The sequence below is a fragment of the Dermacentor silvarum genome, chromosome 11 (genome assembly GCF_013339745.2).
Source record: "Dermacentor silvarum isolate Dsil-2018 chromosome 11, BIME_Dsil_1.4, whole genome shotgun sequence".
Lineage (NCBI taxonomy): Eukaryota > Metazoa > Arthropoda > Arachnida > Ixodida > Ixodidae > Dermacentor > Dermacentor silvarum.
The window spans coordinates 34,466,244-34,487,284 of record NC_051164.1 but is presented as its reverse complement, the minus strand read 5'-3'; positions in this window follow the sequence as shown (position 1 = coordinate 34,487,284).

Sequence of the window (21,041 nt, the reverse complement as noted above, 5' to 3'; positions counted from 1 at the left end):
ATCGATAAAATGGTCAGTGTGGTTTCGCCACAACGACCGCGCATCCGCGTTTCCATCACCACCGCGCCGAATTTAACCGCCACTTCATTTTTTTTTCGCAGGTAAGGCGTGCAGCGCCTTAGACATTTTCACGTTGCCCCATCTATTCACGAAATTTAATATTTAGGTATGACTGCTGCACAAGTTAAGCTGGTTATCTGGTTATTATTGTATTACATCTTTCGTAACGTTAATGCGACATGAAATCTAAAGGATGAAAATACCAGGTACACCCGTGAACAAAAGTATACGGACCAAAGAGTCGCCGAAAAGAAACTAAATTTCTTCGTAATTAACATGCATAAACTGAAATTGACGAGTACACTGGAAAGCTCGCAATGCGTAGATTGGACTGTAGTCCTCAATTTCAAGTTGCATTCGCAGGCAGTTGCAAAAATCGGCTCTATCGCGCAATCCCTGGTCCGTATACTTTTGCTCAGGGGTTTACATTTACGCAATAACAATGCTTATTTACAACGAAATAAAGAATGATCTCGGAAGCGCCGGGAGCAGCCGGTGAAAACTCCGAATAGCTACTGTCTATAGTTCGCTTCGGCTTTTCTTCGCGGGTGCTTCGTGCCTTTCACACCTTTTCCTTTTGTTCCTGGGCTTCGGTGACGTCTCCGTAAGGTACTGTGGTAAATTCGGAAGAATTGTGGGAACAGCGTTTTCTGATAGCAGTGGCAATTGTCACGAGGAATGCACACCTCTTTGCATTCTATAAGGTGCACAAGTCCCTAATTATGAATGGCGGTTCGAAGTGTAACTCACAGACCCGCAAGATTCCTCCAGTGTCTTATCTGCACGGTTGAGGTTCCTCTCCCATTCCTTTCGCCGTTCTTCATCGCGTGGAACGCTTAGCAAAGACGCCTTTGGTGCATCTTTCACGCGACTGTAGCCAGTTCTGCACTCGGGTGCAAAGCAGTAATTTCGACGGCGGCTAGCCATTCTCACTCACTCAGAGTGCACATTGAGTAAAGCGTCAAGCACAGAGCAAGCACAGAAAACGCCGGCGGGACTTGCAGTCGAGAGCCGACAACGTCGTTATTAAGTGGTTCGTTTTCAGAAAAGAAAGGTTGGCGCTATCTTCTGCAGCCCTTGAGGGAGAACGGTCAACGTCGCGATCCAACAGAACGCACTCCATCCCAAGCTAGAGTAACCTAGAACATGGGAGAGTGTCCAAAGCGCCGCGCGAATGCATGGGAGGAGCGAGGACCTTTTTGTGTGAACTCCCGCGCCGCGGCGCTGCTGTACCGGACCCGTGGGCTTTCTCCGCTGCGGAAGCCGCGCCAAGGCGGCGGGCGTCTGCTACGAGCCTGATATTTTGGTTGCTATTAGCCAACATCACGATAATTTGGGATATATTAAGTACCACGTCACCGCAAGGTAATACCGCCGTGACTCAACGCACAGAGAACGCGTTTGCCGGCTGTGAATATGGGTATTTTGTCTATTTCCTTCTAGCTCGCTCGGTCCGCGCTTACGCGGCTGTTTGAGTAACGCATTCCGCGCGCTTACTTCATTTAGTTATGCGTGGAATGAGCAATGTGAGCGTGCTGTAGAAGAACATAATCTGGAGAACGCGATAATAATCAAGAGAACGTAGCAGATATGGCTAACTCATGCTAACGCTTTTACACCTTATAACCGTTTCGTTTCTTTTATTTCATGCATTCGATTTGCTTTACAAGACTGCATCCCACGCTCTGTTGTTTCTTTATTAAGGCGAAATCCTTAACTGGGCTCTTGGGAAGCGGAATGTGTCTGTTGGCGATGCCGCGGTACCAAAAATAAATACAAACCGCGTAACTCTTGCGGTTCGTTCACTTGGTATACCAAAGTATAGTGTGGAAAGGCACAAATGTTAGACTGCGATGGCTGATGGGTCATGGCATTAGTAACTTGACATAATTGCACTCACGTCACGATTAACGATAACAATATGACGTGTGGTCATATGACGATGGCCAGAAATTCCTCTGATGCTGTGGGTGACGATAAAAGCGTGTTGAATGCCAATCTCAACCTCAACGTGTCGAACTTACCCATATATCATGAAGAACTGAGAGCACAGGTAAAGGGCAATAATAGTAATGATAATTTCTGGGGTTTTACACCCAAAAATCACAATATGGCTATGAGAGACGCCGCAGTGGAGGGCTCCGTTAATTTCGACCATCTGGGGTTCTTTAACGTGCACCTAAATCTATGTACACGGGTGTTTTATGCATTTCGCCTCCATCAAAATGTAAGCCGCCATGGCCGGGAATCGAACCCGCGTCCTCGAGCTTAGCAGTACAACCTACCAAAGCCACTAAGCTATAGCACGGTGTGTATAGGTAAAGGGTACGCGAGAAATATACGCGGCAAAAAACAAGACAAGGCAAAATAAATGAAACGCTAACAGTGCAACATTGTATACGCATGCCTCATTTCATAATTACGAACAAGCGACGCGTCAGAAAACGAACATGACGGATTTATGTGCAACTCGTCTTTCGCCTTGTGTTGCAAGAGCGCAAACACTAAGCGAATTTTAACATGAAAGTAACTTTAGGAATATTTATTGCGTATGCTCGTTGGTTCGTACACAGCAAATATACTTACTGATCAATAACTGCGTACTTGTAGTTACGTAATGAAAGAGGCAACAAATAACCAGAACATAAACTTTTCATTTTTTGCTGTTATTGAAGGTAACTATTTTATGGATATGTAGATCCATTGTGAAATTTGTAGTGCATCAAAGACAGTAATTTTCAAGACGATTTTCCCCTCAATATAATGCAAGCACAAACATCGTCACGCGCCATGAATGCTTGTTAGTTTACGTAAAAAATCACACGTTACGCAATAACTATGATATAATGAGAAGTTACATGTAATTTCAGAGAGGATTCACTGATTATTAAAACAAGGCTATTCCAGTAATAACTTTTACATAACAAATTAGTAAATGGCTAGGCCAGTAGTAGCTATCTATTCATTTCAATGTAGAAAAAGATATATTTGTTTAGCTATATTGGCTGGATCGAATGGCTTTTCTTTCGAATGTCTGAATTTGAAAAAAAGCTTCGCTCACGGTGAACCTTAAGGTACATCATGCGCGAAATTTGTATTGAAGAGATAGCGTACAGCAAGAATTGTTCGTGTACGCAATCTCTGAAGCGAATATAGGCCAACAGTATTGCGGCGTTAGGACTGTCTTTGCTCTTTCACAATAAAATATTCATAATAAAATATTGTTAATAATAAAATATTGTCGTCTGAAAAATCTTCGAATAAATACATATGCATATAGCTCTAAACCACTACTGACTGTGAGCGAAAAGCGCGTAATAGGTGAGCCAAGTGGTCACTGCACGCACGTAAGTATTTCACTTGACTGCGCGAGTAATTTACTTTTTTCGTTACTCTTATTCTTGCAAGCAAGGTGCTATTGCCAGCGTACCCATGCGAATAGCGTTCCTTATTTACGTTCTTTCCTTGCGCGGGCTCATTTAGCGCGTTTCTACGCACGCACAGTTACCGTAATACCGTTCCCGAACTCTAGCACCGGAGCTAGGCTGCGCTGATGAGTTTGATACGTTAGTTTTTGCATTATCTTGCTGCCCAAGCACAAAGAAACACCCAAAGATGGGTATGCTCCATGCAGCACCACATTGTAGAAGATAAATAGAGTTTAAGTGCTTTGCGTGGAAAATGAACGCAAAAAACTACAGCGCGTAGCAGACGACCCTCGCTTCCCGCGCGCTTCGCGAGCGCGAAAAGCCCACGGGTCCGGAGCAGCAGCGGCGCGGCAGTTCACAGAAAAAGGCCCTCGCCGGAGCCGGTGCTTTGGACACTCTCCCATATTCTAGGTCACTCTACCCAAGCGAGGGAAGTTTTCGGGAGAAACTGGCGGCAGCGCCTCTGGCGGGCGCCGGAGCAGTCGACGCTGAGTGCGCCGCGGCGACGCGGCGCAGGGATACGGCAGTGAGCACACTGCCCCTATTCTTGTACACTGTACTTTCAGCTGTCTTTGGCAGGCTAAGAGATAAGTCGACTCTGCGACTTCAGCTTTCGTGAACCTTTTTCAATGGAGAATTAGAGAGCTAAGTCTGTATTTCAAATAGACTTCGCATGACGACTGCTTAGCGAATGCAACCATGGCGCATTCTCCGCTCTAAATAGTTAAGCGTCTCGTAGCAACACAAATGTTGGCGTCATTAACTGAAACTCATCAACGACGTTTCGTAATGCTTGTTACTTGTGCTATGATAAAGGTCGTTGAGTCACCACTTAACACCCAACACAGGGTGCGTCTGGGAATGCTGCTAGACATTACAACTATTAGTGGGGACATTTTGAACACACCAAAGCACTGGGTAAATATTTACTGAACCAACAATTACTAGTCAGGCAGGTCGGACGACTTTAGCACGACGCACACTGAAGAAAGTTCAAATGTCGGAGCACCATGCCCCCAAGATTTATGTTTCCGATGGGAATAAAAATCGTGATGAGTAGATTATGAGTAGTTAGAGCGTCAGGTGTAATGTATACATTGCACATTTACGCAAAAATGAATAAGTCTGTCTTAAACTGAGATTGAACGCGCCCCTGTAATGTTTACTTTGTCATCATCCTGCTTTCATACGATTTGCTGTGTTTAGTCTATCGGGCTCGTAACAACTATAGCGTGTGGCACACAAGGTGCCGTATAATGTAAAGCTATTCGATTCTGATTTTATTCCAATATCCAGACATCAAATTTCCTTAAGCACCGATTGAAGCATAGGGTGGTTACCTGCAGCCTTGTGTGAACAAACCAATCAAACGCTCTCCTAGGTAATAGGAGGTATCCTTAATTTATTTTAAAAGCAATTGACATTGCTTCCTTGACCGAGTTTTTCGGTACTGATTGGCGGGCAATAGTCGAAAAGAGTACACAAGTGAAAATTTCAGTGGGAGCTTTGGCTAGCGCAGTGAAAGTAGATAATCGGATGAGGAGGGCGGCGCCAACCTCTGCGATTGGTAAGCTTCCCTTGGATTAGTTTACAGTGGCTGCTCATTAATTGCGGCAGCGCGCAACGGAAGCTTAAAAACACCGCTAAAATTGGTCCTCAGCGAAGAATAGTTGGCAGATCCACGTCATATACGTGCCGAATGGTATCGACAACGTTATATTTTAACGCAAAAAGATGGTATTAGACGCAGAGAAACCCATTCTCCCTGGCAGCTCCAAGTTACCAGTGACAGAGTTCTTGGGGGGCCAGCGAACTTTCATTCCATTCGGAACGGATTTGGGAAAAAGGTAAAAATTCTGTTTTACTCGGCATAATTATTGCATCGTTGACGTGACGTGTGCACGTGGCAAATGCACATTGACGTGGCGAGTGCTCTCGGGTTTATGGCGTCGCTTCACAGACAGGCGAAGTGGGCGCAGATCTAAAAATGATCAATAGGGGATGGCTTATGGAGATAATTATATCTTTTGCTCAGCGTAATAATGGATAATGAGTGCGGACATGTCGCATCACGTGGCTAGTTTTCGCAGTTTTTCAACGTCGCATGACAAACAGGCGTAGTGTGGGTGGCTAAAAAAATACTAATCCGGGACGACTAGTAGCGGATATGGATTAGAAGCGGAATGAAATAGCTTTAGCTTTTAGCTGTCAAAGTTTCAGTGAAAAATAAAGATTCGTCTCTTACTACGGATGTTTTACAATGCGTATACTATGGCTGTACAGGTAGCGTTCCGGCATTTGTTACTCGTTATTGCGGTAATATGATGCAACCCATGCGCTGTTCCCAAGAGGCGCGGGAAGCGCACGACCATTAGCACACGCTCTCTATAGGGACAACACAATGGCAATGCCACGGTTGTCACGAAAGAGAATAGCTTCCTTTGGCAATTTCGGCTGCGTTCGGGCTGGTCGGCGCTCACACTTGTTCCGCCGATGCAACAGCAAGCGATGCCAACGCAACTGAAGTTCGGGGCGCCTTCATCGCCAAACGCAGCTTAGCTCTGAGACACACGTGTTGTCGCACGACAGCTAAGGGACGCCGGAAGATGTAGATGTTTGTCAGTAGTGGTGCTGTGGAGCGTTTCCCCGCCGCTCGCCCTCACGGTTGCCGGGCACGTTCGTCAGCCAAGTACGCGGCGCTTCTTCCGATTAATATCGGACGTTCGGTACTGCCAGCAAACTGCAGCTTTGTTTAGACCGACTACGACGAAGTGTGACAGCTGTCCGACGTAAAAGCAAAAGGTCGGAGTAGTGTATGTGACCTCCGTGAAGTAAACCAGCAAAAAAAAAAAAAAAGTACAGGCGCACCGCTGTTGTCATGGCAACGTAGAAGCGCAACCATCATTCCGTTATCGTCACGCTGCGAACCTTGCCCCACACTGTCGTGATTCTGTTGACATGTCGGCTTCGCCTGCTGCCATCACAGTAACGTGGCCGTGACCAAATCGTAACGACAGCATCATTGTCGTTACTCTACGATGTCGTCTCCCAACACCTGTGAACGATGATTTATTCCACCATCATCAAACGTTTTTTTCGACGTCATCAGTACACATCACAAGTATTGCTTCATTTCTTTTCTCACGTGCCTATTAGCTATTCACATACTTATACAATGATTTCGGCAGCTTTATGCAAACATTTTTTAGCAGTGATAAACATTACACAGATCTCTCGAGGCTTTTCACCTAAATTTGTCCGCAGTCACAATCATAAGCCTCTAAGATGTCCTGCCAAGACAATAATTTTCGGAAACATAAGTGTCACTAGTGAACTAGATTTTCTATGACACCAGAGAAGTTTTGTGCGAGTGGAAGTTAGCATTTTACGGGCATCAGCGCACGTGCGTTCAGGCAATGCAATGCACATTAATTCTGGTGCTTCAAACAATAAATGAGCAACGCCATGCTTGACAATGTATGCGCCAGTACTGATGTGAGAGATAATAAACGTGAAGCACTTGCTGGCGTCACGGAATGAATACTCTCTGCATGCCGTAACGCGGTGAAAACACATTGTAGATGACGTGCAGGCTATGTTAAAGAGCCACTAAAGCCAAACAATAAATCAACTTAGACTGATAAAGTATTCGTCGAAATCTCTGATTTCGTTAATTACACTGCAATAGGTCAATTATTAGTAGAGCAAATGAAGCTCAAGGCTAAATAGTTTTTAATTTCTCGCGGAAACTCCAACGGTCAGCACTTCAGTGTGACATCACGACTTCTAAAGTAATTTTTCGTATTGGCCTACGTTGGCTCATGTGAATGTTCGCGAAACTTGCCACATTCAGCCTTGGGCTGCTTTAGAACCCAATGTAGTCAATCTTTACCGCTAAAGAATTAGCTGATACCTAGAAGACGCTGTCAAAATCTATTACGTCATGGGTGAGCTGGTGCGAGAACTTTACGGTCGCGTCGCCACAGGCCTCTGTGTTTTTCTTTTCTTTCTTGCTTACCAAGCAGCTTCTCGCGGTAAGAGGGGTGGGTGTTTTCGGTATTACGGTAGTGTAATCTACTCATACGGAGGAAACTATTTTTCCCTTTAATGTCCATTCAAATGCTTGTGCGAACTCAATGATCAGGTGAACTGGGGAGACGTGGTCTATGTCGCAATTATTCCTGGTAGCTTCCAAAGACTAAGGCTCGTTTTCAGAAGCGAGTGGTCTCGTACAATAAAACGAAGATGTATTCAATGAAAATATTATCCCTATTGGGTCTCTGTAGATAAAGATAGTATAAATAGAAAAACTAACGCGTTTTGCCCTAATTGCGGTCATTTATATTAACTTTATCTGTTTATTTGACAGAGCAAGCATCCAACTACTCATTTTCAAATGGAACATACTGATATTGTAAAGGCGTTTATTAGACACCAGCCGTTTGGGCCGTCCGTTGTTTGAAGGTCCGAGCTCTCAGCACGAGCGGCGTTTCTCGAGGAAAGAGCCGGAGGGATCGACCCACTAGAAAGGGCTGGAGAGCGTGACCCGCTATTGCGTTCCTATTCTTCGCTACAATATATATAACAACATATATTTTCCTTCGCACTAAACTAGATTGGCCAGTGAAAGGTGAGGTAGTTATTGAGACCGTGGATGCCAGAGCACGTACTCTGGATGCCGGCCCTGTAATTTCCGAAGTGGCACTACTCACCAGGTCGGGATACTTCTTTCCCGAAGTTTTGGGTGAGGCACCAAAGCGTAATACATCCCAGACAGAGGGTGGAGTACATTCACACCGGCTAATGTCGGACAGCCACCCGACGGAGCTTATAGCGATGACAGTGTCCGCGTTCGACGCCCTGCATTGATTGGTGCATATTCTCACAATGAACGTTTTCCTCGGACATGTAATAAACAGAAAAGTAAAAAAGTTTTGCGCGTGTTTAAATGTGTAACCAAAGTAGTTACTGAGCTAGTTGGTTCATGACTTCAAGATAAAGGGTACGGCTCTCGGCAGACGAAGACGAAGTGAGACGCAAACGACATATACGGGCGCAAACTTCCATGTGTTTATTCACGAGAAACAACACATTTCTATACATGAAATTCTAAGCGCAAGCGACCACTGTAAATATAAAGAAATGAGTGTGACAGCGCCTATCAACCACAGGTTTACCAGTGATAACAATGTATTTGCACTGATTTGAAATGACTATTAATGAAGGCATATATCGGAACAGGCGTGCATTACCACCTCGAAACCGAGTAGCAAATCAGATGGTATGGCTGTACGTTCTACTCTTGGCGGCGATTAAAGGCTAAAATTTTTTTTGTCACTTATTGCTATGACGGCACGCTACCGCGCTTATTGCATGCTCTTCTTATTAGGAACGCCTCGATCTTCTCCCTTTCAGTGCGGCTTCTTGCTTTACATTGAAAGGTCTTTGGTCCTAGAGTGGCAAACAATCACAGCGCTTGCAGTGGTCTTCCAATTGCCCGTCCATGTTACAGCTGACCGCCAACTGACACTCTCTCGCAGGTTGGTTAAAGCGTCGTCCCGTTTGTTCAACATACAAACTGTCGTAGCTTAGAAGAATATTATAAACCACATCGATAGCACAATGGGTGTAGCGCGTGGTGTCCTTCTTGGAGCTAGTAGCAGGCAGAGAACTCGCCATGAAAGGGCAAATCTTGGCCAGATTGCATGGAGCGGAAAACAAAATGCGCACATTGTGTCCAAATGCGCACCTTCTTTATATTGTGTGACAGCTCATGCGCGTACGCTATGGGATGCATTCATTTAGCTTTTGGCTCCTGCACTTTCTTCCCTTGATTTATCTTCTGCTTTCGCACGCACCCATAACAACGGAGGGAGGATATCGAGCGTCTTCCAAGCGGCTAATGTGATTACGAAAACCTGTAACAAAATTGTGTTAGCATGGCTTCATTATTGTCTAATTGAGGAACGTGTTTGCCATTCCCCTCTTGATCAGTTTAGAATATAAGCTGCCATTTAGTAGAAGGCTTTTCTTAGTCCTTGGGAAAAATTAACTAAGATTAACGGCCAGATATTGAATTCAGGCGGGTCAAGCAAGGTGACACAATCTCTGCACTGCATGCTTAGAAGAAGTATTCGAGCTCTTAGACTGGGAATGCTTAGGAGTGAGGATCAATGGCAAATATCTCAGTAACCTTCGGTTTTCAGATGAGACTGCCGTATTCAGCAACAATGGGGACGAATTACAGCAAATTATTGAGGACCTTAACCAAGAAAGTGTAAGAGTGGGGTTGAAGATTAATATGCAGAAGGCAAACATAATGTTCGATACCCAGGCAACGTAACAAGAATTAAGGATCGGCAGTCAGTCTCTAGAGTCTGCAAACGAGTACACTTATCTAGGTAAATTACTCACAGGGGACCCTGATCATGACAAAGAAATTTACAGAAGAATAAAATTGGGGTGGAGGGCATACGGCAGGCATTGCCAAATCTTTACTGGGAGCTTACCACTGTCGTTGAAAAGAAGTGTACAATAATTGCGTTCTACCGGTGCTAACATATGGGGCGGAAACTTGGAGGTTAAGAGAGAAGCTCGAGAAAAGTTAAGGACCACACAAAGAGCGATGGAACGGAAAATGTTAGGCCTACCGTTAGACACGAAGAGAGCGGTGTGGATAAGAGAACAAACGGGGATAGGCGATATTGTAGTCGGCATTACGCGGAAAAAGTGGAGCTAGGCTGGCCATGTAATGCATAGGATGGATAACCAGTGGACCATTAGTGTTACAGAATGGATACCAAGAGAAGGCAAGCGCAGTCGAGGACGGCAGAAAACTAGGTGGGGTGATGAAGTTAGGAAATTTGCTTGGTGCAAGTTGGAATGAACTAGCGCAAGACAGGGGTAATTGGAGATCACAGCCTTCGTCCTGCAGTGGACATAATATAGGCTGATGGTGATGATGATGATAATTGATTTCAGGTATCCTGTGCAAATTCCATAGACGAAATCAATTTCCACCACAATCTGTTAAGAAGGCACATGATGCTCATCCACATATGTATAATTCCAACCAACATTACAATTGCTGATTTTCGCATTGCAGCCCTTGACACTGGATGAAAGATATAAGTCGAACAAAAGCGGAGCTACATAAGAGTAGTTTATTCTAATGTACAACATTGCGTGGTTCATGGTGAATACACAGTTGTAAGGTGGTGCCTGCATATATCGCTTGTGTCTCACTTCGTCCACGTCTGCCTAGCGCTGAAACCTTTGTCCTTACTTCAATGTGTATTTCAATAAATTTGTGGTTATCCGTTTTCAATAAATCAGACTGAAAATTCGCTATTTCTCATATTTTTATATGAACCAATTCAGTGGCCACCACCATCATTATCATCATCATCATCATAATCAGCCTATATATCCACTGCCTGCGATCTCCAATTACCCATGTCTTGCGCTAGCTCATCCCAACTCCACCTATTTTTCTGCATTCCTCGACTGCGCTTCCCTTCTCTTGGTATCCATTCTGTCACTATAATGGTCCACCGCTTATTCATCGTACGCATTACATGGCCTGCCCAGTTCCACTTTTTCCGCTTATTTCCAACTAGAATATCGGCTATTCTCCTTTGTTATCTGATCCCCACCCATCTCTTCTTGTCTATTACTATTAGGCCAAACATTTTTCCTTCCATCGCTCTTTTTGCGGTCCTTAACTTGTTCTCGAGCTTCTTTGTTAACCTCAAAGTTTCTGCCCCATATGTTAGCACCCGTAGAATGCAATGATTGTACAGTTTTGTTTTCAACGACAGCTGTAATCTCCCCAGTCAGGATTTGGATATGCCTGCCGTATGCACTCCAGCCCAAGTTTATTCTTCTATGACTTTTTTCCTCATGATCAGGGTCCCCTGTGAGTAATTGAACTATATCAACGTCGTCCTTTACAGACACTAGAGGCTGACTGGCGATCCTGAATTCTAGTTCCCTTGCCAGGCTATTGAACATTATCTTTGTCTTCTGCATAATCTTCTACCCTACTCTTACACTTTCTCGGTTAAGGTCCTCAATAATTTGCTGTAATTCGTCCCCATTGTTGCTGAACACGGCAATGTCATCTAAAAACCGAAGGTTGCTGAGATATTTGCCGTTGATCCTCACTCCTAAGCATTCCCAGTCTAAGAACTTTAATACTTCTTCTAAGCGTGCAGTGAATAGCATTGGAGAGATTGTGTCACCTTGCCTGACGCCTTTCTTGATAGGTAACTTCCTACTTTTCTTGCGGAGAACCAAGTTTGCTGTGGGATTCTTGTAGATAATTCCCCATAAATTCACATATGCATCCTGCACTCTTTGGTTACGTAATGGCTCTATGACTACTGGTATCTCTACTGAATAAAATGCTGTTTCATAATCTATGAATGCCATATAGAGAGGTTGATTGTACTCCGCGATTTTCTCTATTACCTAGTTGATGAAATGGATATGATCCATCGTAGAATATCCCTTCCTGAAGCCAGCCTGTTCTCTTGGTTGGCTGAATTCAAGTGTTGCCCTGATTCTATTTGAAATTACCTTGGATAATATTTTACACAATACTGAGAGCAAGCTAATGGGCCTATAATTCTTCAATTCTTTAACGTCTTCCTTATTGTGGATTTGTATAATGTTGGCGTTCTTCCAGCTTTCTGGTACACTTGAAATCGTGAGGCATTGCGTATAAAGGGCTGCAAGGTTTTCATGCAGACGCCAGCGTCCAAGCAATGGTTAAATATGAGCGGATACATTTTGCTATTTCTTATGTTCTATTGCCGAATCCTCTTTGCGTTGCTGTTTCCTGTGAAAAGATATCAAGCCGCTCGAATGCGCTCTTGCGAGACCCGCACGACAGCTGTTATGGTCATAAAAGATTTTGGTTACCTTTTGATACTTAGACACGTGTGGGATTTTGATACTTTGTTTTGCTGTTGAAACAACTGGTCAATCAGCAAATCGAAGAAAATGTTTAAAAACTAAACCGTTCGTCTCGGTGGAAAAGTGAATCATTTGCAAAGTTGACTCGTTAGAACAATATCGAAATGCTTGTGGAGGGCGTACTTCAGACATTAGGCTTCATTTTAAATGCGGAAGCCAGTTCACACCTTTATGAACGCCATACAGTTGCGAATAAAGGAAAACAATACGTCTCCCACAGCTGAGAAATGTTTCGTCATCACACTTGTGTTTCGCCGGGCTTTGCAGTCGTACAAATTTAAGATGCATATCTCGTCCTCCGCTATCTTATCATTCATCGTCGGTGCTTCGTGCTACCCTTGCTTCGAATGGTCTTCTGGCGAAGGTACCGCTACGCCCAGTCGGAGCACCCTTTCATATTTAAATTATCTCAAGGACATGAAGGTGCATATGTTTTTTTTTTCATCTTTTATATTTTTTATTTACTGATAGCCAGTAACACAGCTTTACTTCTTGAGCTCGATTGCACTCAGAAGTACACATTATTTACACAAGAAATGAAACGATTGACTTAGTAACAATGTTATCTAATTACCTTTTTAACTATTTACTTTACGCCATATATTTCAGTTCACAAATTATAGCCACTGACTTCGAAATTTATGTACATTCGAAAATAACGCTAAAGATCAAATATGTTTTAAGGTATACCTTGCAGAATTTGGAGCCAAATGCTGTGGTCTTTCAGTAATATTCCGGCTTCGATGTATAAAAAGGAGTTATGGTAAAAAAAAGGACGTGCAACAAAAGTGAAATTTTACCATAATTTTAGTAGTGCCTATCTGAAATCTAGTGTTCGTTCCAAAATTATTTCCAGATGCATGTGCCTTGGGAAACCACTGGCTTCTCCGGAGCTGAATAAAAAAAATGTGACTACTGAATAAATCCCAACAACTGAATAAACCCCTCTGGCACAGATCGGCAGACGGCTTTCCACAAACGTTAAAGAAATACTAAATGTATAGTGATGTTAAGCCGTCGTTTTTATAAACTGGCCAGTGATTTACGCATTTTGTAACGCATAGTGCAATACCGCTTTGCGTCATTGTACTGTCTATTGTATTGTCAATTGAGCTCTCGCTCTGATACCGCTTTCTATCGCAAAACTCCCTTTCCTTGCAGTATATAAATAAACAAGTCTGGCGCCGACAGCCCCGTTATTCTCCGTCATGACCTAACAGCTTGACATTACCGAGGTTTCTATGCCCAGGTGAAAATGTTGCCCCAGAAATGGGCAGTCCATACGCTCGCATACGCACGTTTATTAGGTATAGAATATTATATATATATATATTTATTCAACAGCTTCTTTCATCCTCTCAGCGGTTAAGGTTAGCTTCTCACAGTAACTACGGCGTCCATCCTGCGAGTACGTCGGTAAGTGTGAGTGGGTTCCGATGCGTTTGTTCAGAACGTGCTTAAATTAGGCGCAGACACCATAGCGTGGTACACACCAATTGACATTATAGTGCTAGCATTGGTAGCGTGCAGAACGTGACGTAATCCACTGTAGACAAAGAACGGCACGCGTTTGGCACGCTAAACTTTCTGCAACGAAGTGGACGGCCACAGTGACAAAGCAACTAAACTTAGTTAAACCTTTATTGACGAAACTTTCCTTCAGTGTAAGTAATTGTTGGGCTAGCTGGTTTTCCATAACTGAAAAAAGTTACTTAGCGCAATAAAAAAGCAAATAAAAATAGACGCATAGCCGCAGAAATTTATTTTTGATGAGTTTCGGTATTTGGTTCCAAGTTTCTAGCTAAATATCTTGTGTCCACACTGAATGACACGCCGTAAGCACGGTTCATTCATCCTGAGCTGGAACACAGGACGAGGAAGATGTGTGGCAGGCCACTCGCTTGCTTTTGTTGCACGGTCAGAGGAGAGAGGCCTATGCAAGATCGAAATAAAAAATAAATGTATTAAATGTAGATACGACGAAAGCTGCCGGTGCGAACTCCAAACAAAGCCATAAGTGCCTTGAGGTGAATCTCACTTCCAGTGTCCTGCCTGGGGTTTCCTCCTTATTGAGGGAAATTCCGCAAAATATTTTTTCCTTTCATTGATAATGCTTATTCTCGAGGTGTTTTGTACATTTGGATAGAAATTAAACATTTTACGTGAATTATTATGTGCCGCCAATAAAGGCTTAACTAGGAAACTAAGACACAAATGTGGAATAGATTTATCAGCCGCAGCAAGACGTTAAACGCAAATCAGTGACGCAGTAATCAATAGCGCTTCAGCAATAGTTGTTTTTGGGTGAAAGTAGGTGATACCGACGTATGAGGTTTATAAGTTGGACACATATCATTACGCGCACGCATGTCTCTGTGCAGACATCCGCGACATTATTCTGGAAACAATAGAACATAGTACATGAATGCGTGTCAAGACGTGATGTCAGGGCTAAGAGTTGGCTCCCGCTGTACAAGTACCAGAGCATTGTGAATACTGCACTTGTTATTATAAAAAAGCATGCGGAAAGAACAGTTTTGTTTGTCATTCATCGTTTAACTTTGGGTGTAACCACTGCACAACAGTCAGAAACGGAGCATGCTGAGAACATTTCCTATTTATATTCCAGCTGCATCAATAATACGTAACATAGCTTGCTAGAAGAGGAACTTACTTGAGTATTTTTTCCAATGATATGGTGAAACACGTAAATATTAGTGAAGTTGAAGCACTTGATAGTCGTTCTGGCCAACAGCGGAAACGCATATTCTGGTGGCGAATGCAATATCTGTGTCCAGCGACTCACTCACCAAATCTATTCAGGTAGCTCTGTGAAAATGAGCACCTCCGGCACGTGCATAGGTGGCATTCGTCTGTGTTGTGTACTCACTCGATTGCGTCTTTGAACAGAAGCACGAAGTCGGTGTAGTATTCGCCCTGTGACCCGTAATCGTATAGGCCCATCGCCAGTATAGTCTTTCTGGTGGGGTCGTTACCTTGTATAGACTTGAGTTTCTGCGATGGCGCATGGGGGAGCAAAAATGACACAATTAGTTCTTGTGTCAGAGAAAGTGCCGAGGAAAAACTCTCAGCCCTTCCACTGGGTTGGAAATGGAAGACCGGCGAAGCGTTACTGTGGTGGGGATTACGTATTTCCAATTATGACTATTAAGATATCATGGTGTAATTGGTTACTTGAACTATTAAAGAATGAGAAATATATATGGTCCGGTGGTTTTCATTTATTTAGTGACCACAGGGACCATGGCCTTATGGTCGCTACGGTACACCGCCATAGGGTGTTTGACAAAGGTTGGCACGTTCTTCATAAACACGTAATCAACGCCACGCGCGTTCGGCTACGAACGCGGGCAAAAAGCCGCCGCCGTCGACAACAGTTGCGGGCGTTGTTTGTGTGACCGCACACAACCGCTGTCAAAACGCTGGCTACCTGACGAACGGCTAAACGCAGTTGTCGACACTGTTAGGTGAGAGGCAGGCGAGAGCCCAGAGAGAGTCGGCGGAAAAGGCCGGTAGGGCTAGGGAGCCTACATGAATACGCTTGTAGTAGGCTGCGCGCATGCGCCGCAGTGGGAGACCGGGCACACACACGCACAGTCTGGTGAAGCCTTAAATGTTCTCTCTTTTAAGAAACCAAAAAAAATTGCCGCGTATCTGCGTGCTTCGCTGCAAATGTCGTCGAAAGACGATAGTCTTCTGCCGGCCGTACTACATGAGTGCTGGTCTGATCCGCGGCCACCCGTGATGCTGTTCTCGTACCATTTCCGTCCTGGCATGATAAATGCAATGGAGGTTTGTTTGAACAGATTTCATTTTACCGCATTATTTCATCAATCGGCCATTTATGTTTTGCCCTGCCTCCGACAGCGCTTCCTTTATGTTGAATCGGCCGCATCTGGCTGGCATTGATAAAATTAAGGAGGCGCTGCGTGAGACATGGACGCCATCTGGCAATACATCGGGAAACATGAGCTTGTGCAGAGGGTTTCCTTCCTCCATGGCAGAGGGCGCTCGTCGGCGCGCAGTCGGGGAACGTCGTTCGTCGGCGCGCATAGCATGGCATTTTCAGCGCAGCTTAAGAAACTAGGATCTTTAGAGTCACGTATCTATGTATTTTCTATTAAAGGAACACACCTCCTAATACTTACCTAGTGATGTTACGCCTCAGATATGCGTAATATTTACTTTGTGATCGATAACGTTCACAAGTATGAACAGCCGTACCAGTTTAAGTAGTGTGGGCGGTAAGCAAGTGGTCCAACTTTAGCCGGGTGGCTGAATCGGGTGACAGACAGACAGACAGACAGACCAAATTTTCAGCGTTTAAGTTCCCCAAGAAAGACTATCGTCTTTAATATCTAGGGACTTTAAGTATACTGTGCCTCGATGCCCTCCTAGCTCACCACTCCCCTTCCACTGGGAAGTCGCATTTGCTCTCCGCCGTGCGTTCGCTCTCCATGAAAGCTCGCATCCCTCGCCCTCGCGCGCTATTAGTCCACATAAGCCGCGTTTGCTCTCCGCCGTGCGTTCGCTCCCCATGAAAGCGTGCGTCCCTCACCCTCGCGCGCTTTTACTCGCACGTGCAGCATACGGTCAATGAGAGTTTTTTTTTCTATTGCACGACCCGACGGATCGAAAGGTGAGCCCTTAACAGCTTCTCTAGAAAAATTCTCGAGCCAATGAGTTTCTTTCTACACACGGACACGACTATCGGAGACTGAGCCCTTGACAGCTTCGCTGTAAAAGATAACTTAATGTTAAGTTTCAATAGAGAGCTTCAGATAATCAGAATTGCTGCTTTTGTATTTGGCACTTGTTTACTGGCCATTCTGAAACCACTCTCGACCTACATTTTTGTTCAGGACCTGCATTTTCGGCACCAGAAAAAAACACTATCAAATGAACAATTGGAATCAAAATTGATATATTGAAACATCGCTATTTATATTTTTGCACGTATGCATTTTGCAGATTCTGTACACTATGACGAGCATTATAGGAATATTCGGCAACATTATTATTGACCAGTCAGAAAAAGCTGCGTCGATTGCTAAAGCAAGGATAAGCATGTTCTGTAATTACGATGAGGCATCCCAAATGACACAATGCATTTGAGAATGTCTGCGCTTCGCAAGCCATGTGACCCGCACAATTTAAAGTTAGCTTTGTGTGCAATCCTATAGAGCTAGATGACGCGAAGTTACGTCACATCTAATAAAACGCGACCAATAAAAATATTATTAAAGTTTGATATGTTGTGCCTAATAAATATATATTGCGAGGCGTCCACTGATGCGATGCTTTTATTTCAGAGCAGCCGCCCGAGACTGAGCCGAAGCACCATACGAGCAAGAAGATGATGAGTGGTATGTAAAAATAACGACTATAGTGTGCCCAAATAGCGCTCACGCTAACATCCCCTCCCTTCAAGAAAGCGGTCAGCAAGACCGCAAGTAAGTAGGTGTAGGCGCGGCGAATGTGTGGTTTGAAGGGAGTGACGTGAACGCTTTCTGTAGTGCGGTGGCGGCGTTCAGTAGCTGAGCTGACAGGAGTGAGGCGATAGTTTGGTTCGCGGCCTAAGTTCTTTGCAATACTCTGTATGGGCCCAGATATCTTCGAAGAAATCTTTCAGAGCCCCGGTGCGCGGATGAACTTCAAGTCCGCAAATGAACTTCCTCGCCTACGCCGACTGAAGCAACGCGACGCGTCGCATCATAGCGAACTTTCTTTTTGCCCTGAATGGTAGTGACGTTGACGCGGGCAACACCGCTACCATTCTTATGTTTGTGTTAAACTCTTGTTTTCGTTAATTAGCGTTTTCTAACCATGCAACTATTTATTTAGCTGGTGTTAATCGGCTTTTAAGATTTTGCATTGTGTGTGTTGGTAACATCAAATGCACAAGAAACATCTTCCGCTTGCCTTTGTTTGAAACACCAATGAAGAAAACAAATGAATGACTATCAAGTATGAGCACATATCCTGCGGAAAGTCGATAAAATAGTTGATAAAACATTTTAAATGAACGCGACGCGTGCTTGAATTGCCGGAAATAAAGCACGCCCATTGACGTCGCTTATATCACTACACTCATGGCCACAAGCGTTTCTGCCACTCCACGAGCTCGATTCCTGCACCAGCAATGTTTTTTTTTCTTCTTTTTGTCGACCAAATGCCAAGTTTGCCTTTTCCGAGATTAGAGCAGGATCCTTCGTTTGGGCGAGCATCACAACTTTGCATTGTGTTAAAGAACCTCGCAGGACCTACAGCTACATAAAATGATTTAAGAGTTACTGAAGTGCATGTCATCCCAATTACTTACTTTAAGAACCACTTTCATCTGCTGCAACAAGTGGTGCGCTTTCGTTGGGATGGCCAACATGTTGAGAACACCGTAGTGCTTGATGTTGTTTTGGTTTGCCAGCTCTTCCAGCTCATTCTCTACTGAGCTGATATTAGCAGCAGTCACGAACCTGAGTGGAAATGAACGCCGTTTGAGGGAAACAGGGAACATAATTCCGCTGGCTATCAAAAATGTCGCAGTTTCGCCCGAAAGGCGAAGCATCAATTACGATAGCAAATTAGTAGAGAGCCATACGGAGTACGAATAGTAGTTCTATCGGCTGTATAAACTTGATACATTCGCTTACTAACTGAATTAACAAGCGTGGTGTCAACGCGTACACGCAAACATGAATAGATCAGACCCGATGACCGCAGTCAACCACTGACAAAACGTTGGCGTGAGGAAGCGCGGCCGCCACAGCGAGCGAAGGTTTGTGTGGTCTATCGCTTGAACGGAAACTGAGTGGCGAAAGCACAGGGCTTACAAAAGTCAGAGCCGTGTGGAGATCACTTTCAAGATACGGTGCGCGTGACAGCCCGCGCCGGCGCAAAGTTCAAGAACGCATTTGTTGGCAGAGTAGAAGCAGACGCCTCCCCCCTGCTTTCCGCGCTGCCCTCCGCTTTCCTCCTTTCTCGTGGGTGATTGCGTCGCCAGTTCCCCTTGCGCCCACTTCCAAGATACGCATTTGGTGCCGCCGTACAGCGTCGCCCCCCCCCCTCCCTCCCTCCCATCCCCACACGGCCTTTCGCGCGACGGAAGTAGCATTCGCTCTCCGGCATTCGCTCTCCGCGATAGCGCGCGTCCCCCGCGCGCTTTCACTCAAACATACGGCTCGCGGCGATGATTTTATCGCCCTTGGACTTTATACAGAACCTCACGGCGACTGGCGACGACGACGGCAACGCCGACCGGTAGAAATTGGCTTGATGTGTCCATATAATTGCTATCGCAATAAAAATATGCGAATTCCTGTTCCTCCGAAAGGCAGCGGGGCCCTGCAATCTTCAGGTCTTCTTTTACGTGTTCTTTACCTTACGTATGCGTATGTATCCAGTGTAACATAAGCAAGCAACAATCTAATATGGCTGTTTATGTATGCCGTGCTGAAGCAGCATGTCACCATGGAAGGGCGCAAACAATACACGCTTCTAAAATTTAGCGCACGGTTCAAATATAGTTTATTTATATGGTACACGGAGGCCTCACACATTACCGGAGAAACGGGGTATTCAGGGACATGTCAAGAACAGCAGCGACACATTTTCAGCAATTGTTAATGACCAAGAAATGAAAAGTAAATGAATGAATAAAATTATGAGAAAGTGACAAATAATTCAATTCAATTGAATTTAACTTTATTCCACATCTGTCAGATGTTAAGAGAACGGACAAAAAGCCTGAAAAGGCATGAGCGGGTCAGTGCGCCAGAACATGGCATACAGTGGTATCAATTACATATATCTGCAGGAGAAAATCAGTTTGCAGGAAATGCAAAAACTTTAGAATAGATTGATTGAAGTGACAAAAGATGGTAACACGAAGAGAAGGACTTAAGACATGTGCTGTGCTCCTCCTCTAATTGCGGTCGTTTTCCGCGCCGATTTCATGTATGCAGACTGGAAAAATAAAAACTACTCAGTGTTGCACAATACGCTCAAATATAAGCGCCATGTGAAGAGCACGTTACTAGAATTCCTAAGTGAATATAGAACATTTCAGCGTCCAAGCCGGTAAAAGCCAAACAGTATATTGTTAAGTCACTAAAAAGAGCAAGAGCTCTCCCCGTAATAATGTAACAGCAAAATATATATCGTAATGATTAGAAACAGTGATCATGAAAACCTCTGAGAGTGCCTTAGACACTGCATTTGCAAGGTAGCAACCAAATAGTCATGCATACTGAATTATGCTTATGGCGTATAGCGCGAGGTGGTTCTAGTGATGGCCGGTGTTGGGAACAAAGGCAATGAGAAAGTGACGATGTTTCATAATGGAAACATATTTCTGTGGTAGTCAATGCGTCTTGAAATAAACCACTGGATCTTTAGTAGGAGGGAGCTAATATGTTTGTTGATGTAAAATCAGACGAAAATTAACGCTCGGAGCTCGGTGATAATTTCATAAAATGAAACCAGTATAGCAGTCTTTCTCGTCTTTCATTTGACTGATACTAGAAAAGATTAAGTGGTCCTCCAGTGGCGGCTGCC